This window comes from Arachis stenosperma, chromosome 10 (genome assembly GCF_014773155.1).
Source record: "Arachis stenosperma cultivar V10309 chromosome 10, arast.V10309.gnm1.PFL2, whole genome shotgun sequence".
In the NCBI taxonomy this organism is placed as follows: domain Eukaryota; kingdom Viridiplantae; phylum Streptophyta; class Magnoliopsida; order Fabales; family Fabaceae; genus Arachis; species Arachis stenosperma.
The window spans coordinates 110,538,462-110,546,090 of NC_080386.1; positions in this window are offsets into that span (position 1 = coordinate 110,538,462).

Genomic DNA, 7,629 nt, shown 5'->3' on the forward strand with positions numbered 1-7,629 from the left:
ATTACAATTCTAAATGAGTAAATCAATTTTACTAAATTTATACTAAATTTAACGATTTTATAATTTAAATTTTGTTAAAATTTTACATTTTACATACTTAATTTATTTTTTTAATTTTACATAAAATCTCAATTTTTTCTATTTTGATTACAATGATGAAGTTTTCTTTTTTATATATACTTTTGAATTCGTCGCAAGCTCAACTATTTTCGTCGTTTCTTATCTAGTCGCCTACTACTTATTTTGAATGACAATTATTGAAGGCAGGTATTTGTGTATGTATGAAAAAATGATATATTATTATTTTTGTATAATTTTTTATATATTTTTTATATTTAATATTAAAGTGATTGTAAAAATGAGAAAATATAAAAAAATATTTTAATATTGTAAAAAAGATGCACAAAAAAATATAAATATCATTTCTTCAAAAATGAGTCAGTGTCTTAAAGTTTAATGTTAAACTAACATTTTTGTGTTTTTATTATTTTAATAAATACATAACAAATATATTAAAAATATAAATTTATATATTTTTTAGAAACAAATTTTAATTGATAATTTGAATGTTAACTAAACCCCTCATTAAAGCTTAAGAAAACTCCACCACCTTGATTAATAATTCCTATTTACATATGGAACAGAGGGATAATTTCTCCCTACTTTCACGTACATTTTATAGTTATTGGTACTTGTACTATTCACTACTAAATACTATATATGATGGAAAATTGGAAAGGAAAGTAATCAAGAAGGCCCAATCTTTGATCATTTCATTAATGGCATGAGATCAGGCTGGCTTTGTGTTTTTTGCTATAATATAATCTTGAACTTGTCTTTTAATGAAAGTGTGTATTTAGTTATATTTTATATAATTAAATATAAAAAATATTTTATATATACTAAAAACTAGATGATATATTAGCCATTATATATATATAAAAGAATAGAAGAGTTACAGATAAATTTACAAAAAAAAAAAACTTAATTGTGTGATCTTGCAAAAAATTTAAAAATTTAACTTGTGTGTTTACGCACACTGCTGTGCGCACAACACCATGCGTATACACAAATCCTGTTTTTTAATAAAAATTCCGTTTTGATCGTTTTACCTTTTCGACAAGCTTCTAAACTTTTGTGACGCTTATTTAAGATCCCCTAATTAGTATTTAGGCTTTGAAACAAGGAAAAACATCATAAGTGAATTTAAGTGGATACTTTTTGTTAGTGAGTTTAGAAGACAGTGACTTAGGCCTGGTATGTAAGTGGAATGGAGTTGTTGTGTGAGTTGATGAAGTGATGGATTGATGGTGAATTTGTAAAATTAAGAACTGATGATAATTTGGAGCTCGAAAATGAATGATTATGGTTAATAATATTGATGAGATAAGTATTACTGGATTTGTACAACATGAGCAGCGATCACTAAAATTGACTTTATGATATTGAGTTGCTGAGATTTGGTAAGTCGCTATGCGTCTGGCAAGGACAGTGGTTAATCCCACTTGTCGAGGTTGTGGCGCTGGCATAAGGACGGTGGTTAATCCCGCTTACGTTGAGATGTGAGATTTGAGGCAGAGTATCCCACTCGCATTCTTTTTGGTTACAAGAGTGTGCTCGAGCACTATATCCTGTAAGAGTGTGCTAGGGCATATCCCAGGGGACATATTTATTTATGTGACAGAAAGGCGACATCTCAAGGGGATGTGTCGAGTTGCCAGTTGAACCAACAAGTGATATCACAGCCAATAGGATAGGCATTCATCATATGCATCCTTAAGTGTTTGTTTGCTTTGTTTACTTGCATATATTGCCTAAGTGTATAACATGTTATTTGCTATTTGCTATTTGAATTACCTGCTATATATGTATATTACTTGTGTTTTACTTGCTTGAATTATGTGTGTTTTCTACTAGGATTGAGGATGTTCGGTAGGCAATGGCGATGGAATCGCATGGAGGTTAGGCTGGTGAAGGCTGTGGAACAGCGGTGTTTATGTTAGTTAGAAAATCCTTAGAATTTAGATAACCCTTTATGGAAATTTTAATTATATGTGTCTAAGTTTGAATCTTATGCATGTGGAAAGTTCTAGAATTACCTTTGGCTTCCCAGAACCTTATATCTTATTTATTGGGCACTGTTACCATACTGAGAACCTCCGGTTCTCATACCATATGTTGTTGTTATTTTTCAGATGCAGGTCGCAACCCACTTTGCTAAGTTGCGGGATGGTGACAGAGCAGAGAATCGCTTTTATCTTATATCTTTTGGTTATTTTGATGCAGATCACTCTCACTTTTGTATATTTTAATTGTTGCCTTAGAGGCTTACTTTGAGAGTTAGAATGTTGCGATTTTAACTCAAGAACTCTGTTATATTTTTTGTTTGAGCTAGTCAACCTAAACTCCACAGGCTGTGACTAGTCGTTATATATATATATATATATATATATATATATATATATATATATATATATATATATATATATATATATTGATATTGACTATTATATGTATTATGTTATCTCTTGTACCTTTACGCTTGTAGTTAGTTCATGTGAACGTTACGCGCTTTTGTATCTCTGTTTTTGAGCTTTATTTCTTCATTGAGCTTCTAATATATTATACCCTTTGACTATATTATATCATATGAACTTTAAAACTGTCGTGACACTTTGTTATCCTTTGCTTTACAGCTAGAGGTAAGGCTAAGGGTAAGAGGATGTTACAGCCATACCAACAATAATCCAATAAAAGGGTACTAACCTAAAAGAAGAAGCAGGGGTCACACCACAAAGCGCGAATGAGAAAGAGACAAATCAAGATTCTTGCAAGAAGCAAGCTGGGTCATCAATGGAACCCCCAAGAAATGCAAAAACTAGCAAAGAAGGAGTCTTCGAGGAAGATAAAAATTTGAAAAAGGGAAACTAGAGTTATAGCAAAGAAGAAATGGTTTTGAAAACTTCTCTGAGAAGATGAAGCAATTATTGGGGAGTTAAAAACACTAAAAAGAAGAAACATCAAGAGAGTTGTGCTTATATAGGCACTAGGAACAAGACGGTAATATCACCCTCATTAAATGATGTGCACAGTTACCAATGTAACTGAAAAGATGCATGAACGGTTACGAAAAGACGTAATGTTCAGATTTAAACACACGTCAAGTACCCGATCTATTGATGCGGAATTTTGCAACTCCACAACTAGGTAAGTGCACCAAATCGTATCAAGTAATATCACGGTGAATTAGTGGTGCGAACTTTGAATACCACAAACTAATCGGTAAGTGCATCTGGTCGTACCAAGTAATAACTCAAGTGAGTGAGTGTCAATCCCATGAGGATTAATGGATTGAACAACAATAGTTGAGTGATTAGACTAGTTAAACAAGCTAAAATGAATGGTTTCAAGTTCAAGTAGCATAAAATAGTAATTTAGAGAGTTCAAGAAAGCAAAAAGTGAATGGTTGGTAAAAATAGTATAAGAAAACAGTAAAGGCTTCGGAGATGTTTAAATTTCCGGATTAACAATTCTTATCAACTACTTTAACAAAGCAAAGATTCAATTCATAGCAAACTTTAAGTGATTAAACCCTAATTTCTTAGTAATTTAATCTCATCTAACTCAATCAATCGTCAATTCCTTGGTCAATTAATTTAAATTAGAAGACTACGTCTAATTCTAGTTTATGAGCCACACAAACCTTAAGTACCCAAAAATAAGGAGATTATATGTCACGTATCACGTTAAATCCAGATAATTAGAGAATTATGAGGAATTGATTCCAAACTTTAATTCTAGTGATATAACTTTTCCAAGATTCAACAAGAATTCAAATAGAAAAGAGTTATCTTTCAATATACTCTAATTCCTAGGATGAAGAACGAAATCAATCCTTGAATTTAAGAGTAGAATGACAATAATGTTAATCCATTAAAGTAAACAGAGCTCCTAACCTTAACAATGGAGGTTTAGTTGCTCAAGATTCAGAAAAAAAATCTTGAGTTCTAGAATTGTAAAAGTACGGAATGAGGAAGAAGAGGAGAAGAGACCCCGAAAGGCTGAATCTTTTTTTCTTTTATATCTAATCCTAATTGATAAAAAGATTCTAAAAACCTTAAAAATTATCTTTTCTTACTTTGAAAATTAAATAAAAAACAAAAAATGTCTTATGTGGAATTTTTTGACATAGGTCTGGCGCTAAACGCCGGGTAATGGCATTTAGCGCCACCTTCACATAATCATTGCACAAATTACGAGGTCCTCGGCGTTAAATGTCGAGTCGTGGCGTTTAGTGCTGTGATGCTAGAGAGCAAGAATAAACTATTATATATCGTTGGAAAGTCCTGGAAGCTGGCTTTCTAATGCCAGTAGAACCGTGTTAGTTGGATCCCTGTAGCTCAAATTATGCTCGGTAGGGTGTGAAGAGTTCAGAGTTGACAATATCCACGAATTCTCTTTGCACTTGTCTTTAATTTTTGGTTCCTCCTTGTGCTTTTACTTCTCTTTTCCTAACATTTTTCTACAAAAATCATGAAACCAAGGAAATCAAAATACTAATAGAATAGCCTTGAAAATCACAGAATTATCAAGTAAAGGTCATAACTTTTCTATAAGAATTGCCCAAGAAAAGTGCTTAAGATGCTCATGCAACACAACACCAAACTTAAGCTCTTGCTTGTCCTTAAGCAAGCAAAGAATCATGGCTTAATCATCAAACTTTTCAATCTTAAATGCAAGGGTGAATGGTTGCAATTCAACTGAGTTTAGTTAGCCGTTTCACTTATGCACAATTCAACCCAACAAGTTATAATCTTTCAAGGCCTCTATCCGGATTAGATCATAGAATCCTTCCTTGAATCATCATCTTGAAGCAAGCTTATTTACTTTACTTCCACAGCTTATTTTCTTTGGGTACTTTGCACCTTGAGCCTAACTGTGACTCTAAATATTTTGTCTCAGGCTTTGCTCGACATAAAAACACCATAAGCACTTTATTGGGGAGCTCTTTGAGCTTACCATGTCCTTTTAACATTTTCTATCATTGGTGCTCAGAGCCTTTGGCTTTCTCCTCTTTTGGGCCGGGGGGAGGGCTTTGCACCCTGAGTCTAGCCGTGATTCTAAATGCTTTATTTTCAAGTTTTTGCTTGATATATAAGCACCACAAGCACTTGACTCTGATCCTTAGTCAGTGGTACTCAGAGCCTTTGGCTTCTCTTTCAACCTCCTTTTTTCTCATTACATATTGCTCCTTCAAGGCTTTTTCAAGTACAAAAGATCCCATAATAGTCCTCTAGACTAAGGCCTCAAGCAATTTGGCTCAGCTTGTATTGAACATTCTTAGTTAGTTTGACCTTCCAAACTCACATTGTCATGCTATTTATGATCAATCCCTTTTTCTTTTTGTTCTTTCTTAGCACATGATTGGTGCACGAATTTGTGATTCGCACAACTAACCAGCAAGTGCACTGGGTCGTCCAAGTAATACCTTACGTGAGTAAGGGTCGATCCCATGGAGATTATTGGCTTGAAGCAATCAATGTTTATTTTATTAATCTTAGTCAGGAGGCCAATAGGATTATAAGTGAAATTACTAGATTTGATTATAAAAATAAAAGAGAATAACAGCGTTACTTGTTGTGCAGTAATGAGAAATATGTTGGAGTTTTGGAGATGCTTTGTCCTTCGAACTTCAACTCTTCCTTAAAATCCTTCAATACACGAAAAGTCCTTTCCATGGCAAGCTCTATGTAGGGTGTCACCGTTGTCAATGGCTACTTCCCATCCTCTCAGTGAAAACGTTCCTATGCTCTGTCACAGCACGGCTAATCATCTGTCGGTTCTCAATCGGGTTGGAGTAGAATCCATTGATTCTTTTGCGTCTGTCACTGACGCCCAGCCTTCAGGTGTTTGAAGCTCGTCACAGTCATTCAATCCCAGAATCCTACTCGGAATACCACAGACAAGGTTTAGACCTTCCGGATTCTCATGAATGCCGCCATCAATCCGGCTTATACCACGAAGATTCTGCGTAATGAATCTAAGAGATACTCATTCATTCTGATGTAGAACGGAGGTGGTTGTCAGGCACACGTTCATGGTTGGGGAAGGTGATGAGTGTCACGGATCATCACCTTCTCCATAATTAAGTGCGAATGAACATCTTAGATAAGAACAAGCGTGTTTGAATGGAAAATAACGGAATTGTATTAATTCATCGAGACGCTGCAGAGCTCCTCACCCCCAACAATGGAGTTTAGAGACTCATGCCGTCAAAAAGTATGTAATTCAGATCTGAAAATGTCATGAGGTCCAAAATGATTCTCTAAAAGTTGTTTAAATAGCAAACTAATAACCTAGGTTTACAGAATATGAGTAAACTAAGATAATTGGTGCAGAAATCCACTTCTGGGGCCCACTTGGTGTGTGTTGGGGCTGAGAATAAAGCTATCCACGAGTAGAGGCTTTTCTTGGAGTTAAACTCCAAGTTATGACGTGTTTTGGGCGTTCAACTCCGGATCACGACGTGTTTCTGGCGTTTAACTCCAGACAGCAGTATGTACTTGGCGTTCAACGCCAAGTTACGTCGTCTATCTTCGCGCAAAGTATAGACTATTATATATTGCTGGAAAGCCCTAGATGTCTACTTTCCAACGCCGTTGAGAGCGCGCCAATCGGACTCCTGTAGCTCCACAAAATCCATTTCGAGTGCAGGGAGGTCAGGATCCAACAGCATCAGCAGTCCTTTTTCAGCCTAAGTCAGATTTTTGCTCAGCTCCCTCAATTTCAGCCAGAAAATACCTAAAATCACAAAAAAATACACACACTCATAGTAAAGTCCAGAAATATGATTTTTGCCTAAAAACTAATAATATTTAACTAAAAACTAATTAAAACATGCTAAAATCTACATGAAATTACCCCCAAAAAGCGTATAAAATATCCGCTCATCACAACACCAAACTTAAACTGTTGCTTGTCCCCAAGAAACTAGATAGATAAAATAGGATGAAAGAATTTAAGAAGTAATAATATCTAAGAGTTTTAAATGGAGCTCAGATTCTTATTCAGATCAGCGGGGCTTGTAGCTTTTTGTTTCTGAACAGTTTTGGCATCTCCCTTTATCCTTTGAAATTCAGAATGATTGGCATCCATAGGAACTCAGAATTCAGATAATATTATTGATTCTCCTAGTTTAGTATGTTGATTCTTGAACACAGCTACTTTATGAGTCTTGGCCGTGGCCCTAAGCATTTTGTTTTCCAGTATTACCACCGGATACATAAATGCCACAGACACTTAATTGGGTGAACCTTTTCAGATTGTGACTCAGCTTTGCTAGAGTCCCCAATTAGAGGTATCCAGAGTTCTTAAGCACACTCTTTTGCTTTGGATCACGACTTTAACCACTCAGTCTCAAGCTTTTCACTTGGACCTGCATGCCACAAGCACATGGTTAGGGACAGCTTGATTTAGCCGCTTAGGCCTGGATTTATTTTCTTGGGCCCTCCTATCCATTAATGCTCAAAGCCTTGGATCCTTTTTACCCTTGCCTTTTGGTTTTAAGGGCTATTGGCTTTTTCTACTGCTCCTTCTCTCTCTTTTTTTTTTGCAAGCTTTCTTTTTCAC